This window comes from Crocodylus porosus, unplaced genomic scaffold (assembly GCF_001723895.1).
Source record: "Crocodylus porosus isolate Cpor-Errol unplaced genomic scaffold, CroPor_comp1, whole genome shotgun sequence".
Taxonomy (NCBI): Eukaryota; Metazoa; Chordata; order Crocodylia; family Crocodylidae; genus Crocodylus; species Crocodylus porosus.
Window position 1 is genome coordinate 10355584 of NW_017728951.1, and position 1623 is coordinate 10357206.

Below are 1623 nucleotides of genomic sequence, written 5' to 3' on the forward strand. Positions count from 1 at the left end.
CCTGCGGGGTCCCCGCGCCCCGGCCTGGGGCTGTGGGGGGGAAGCTGAGGTGGGAAGGGAAGGTTGGGGAGGGGGTTGGAGGCTGCTGCTGCTGATGTTCTGGTGGAGCCTTCCCACCCCCCCTGCCTCCCGCACTGTTGGGGTCTGGGTGCGTAAGGCGTGAACTGCGCGGTGGCAAGTTTGAGGGAAGAAGCTGGAAGCGCTAGGATGGGATAAGGGATAAGATGAGCCGCGGGGTGTGGGGGTGCCTGGTACATGGAGACATCCCCTCGTGCGTGCGTAAGAAGAGGAGGTTGTGGCACAGATTTGGGGGAAGAATGGGAGGCTTAAGTTGACTTTCTGAGGCCAAATCGTTTTTCGTTGCCTGCTCTGTGGTGTTGGTAGCCGACGTCCAAAGAGCAGATCGAAAGGTTGCGCAGGTGTAAATGGTTTTCTTTGACAGAACTGTAGGCGTCCACAGCGCCTCGTGTCATGGCTTTTGCACGGAGGCATCGTGCCTCATAGACTGTGTGCACGTGTAAGCAGTGCTGAAATGCACCCAGCTCTGGAGAAGACAGTCAGAGCCCAGCACTCTGCACAGTAGATAACAATGCAGGGAGGGATGTTTTGGCTGAGAATAGCAAAGCAGATCCTTAGGAAGAACGTGATCTTTTGGTTTTTGTTTTTTATAGCCTTGCCAAATGATCACATGCACTAAGCAGCCTACACCCAAAATTCACCACCACACCACTTTTCATGACGATTGGTGACACCTTTGAAAAAAAATCCATTCCTTGCATAAATGCCCCTTTAAGACTGATTTATGCAATCTAAAAATTCCCCACACCACTATGTGGAGTGTAATTTGTTTCTATTCCGGTTTTTATAGTTGTAGCTCATGGTATGAACATCTTTTTAATATTGATGTGGCTGGTATCTCTCATTTGTAGCTCTTTCCTTGTTCATTTGGAGGGAATGTGATGTTTGTAGGTTAACTGTGACATGCCACATGCTTACCGGTTCAGGCAAAGCCACGGAAGATTCCTTTATGCATGTAACCAAAATGATGAGATTTGAGGTAGTTCTTAGATCCTGGACTGTGTTTAAATTGAAGAGAGAGTCTCCTGAATTCTTCTGTCTGATGTGGAATCAGGATGTGGTGATATTTTCAACACAGATCAGACTTCTAAAATCCTCCCTCCTCCCTTCTTTAAAGATGGGGACCACGTTGGCTATCTTCCAATCATCTGGCACCTGGCTCAAGCACCACAAGCGCTCATAAAGCCATGCCAAGGGCCCTGCAATAACCTCTGCTAGCTCCCTCAACACCCTGGGGTGGAGAGCATCTGGACCTGCTGATTTAAATATGTCCAGCCCCTCCAGAAGCACTCTAACCTAGTCCTCCCCAACCTGAGGTCTGGAGGCATTCCCCCGTGAGTCCACCTTGCATCACGGTAGGGAAGTCCCGGTCCCTGCACAAGAAAACGGAGGTGAAGAATTGGTTAAAGAGGTCTGCTTTCTCTTCTGGCACAACCACCAGATTGCCCTGAGGATCTTGCAGGGGCCTCATGTTTCCTGGCACCTTCTTCATCCCCCGCTATATATTTGAAAAAGGACTTTTTATTAGCTTTCCTGACAACCCCC

General features: G+C 49.8%; 1 protein-coding gene across 1 annotated transcript in view; it reads left to right on the plus strand.

Moving 5' to 3' along the window:
- Positions 1 to 120: 120 nt before the first annotated feature.
- IKZF5 (IKAROS family zinc finger 5) overlaps positions 121 to 1623 on the plus strand; it is a 14818-nt gene continuing 13315 nt past the window's right edge. Inside the window, exon 1 of the mRNA XM_019556193.1 lies at positions 121 to 517. The gene's annotated coding sequence lies outside the window, so the exon portion shown is untranslated. The remainder of the gene's footprint in view (positions 518 to 1623) is intronic.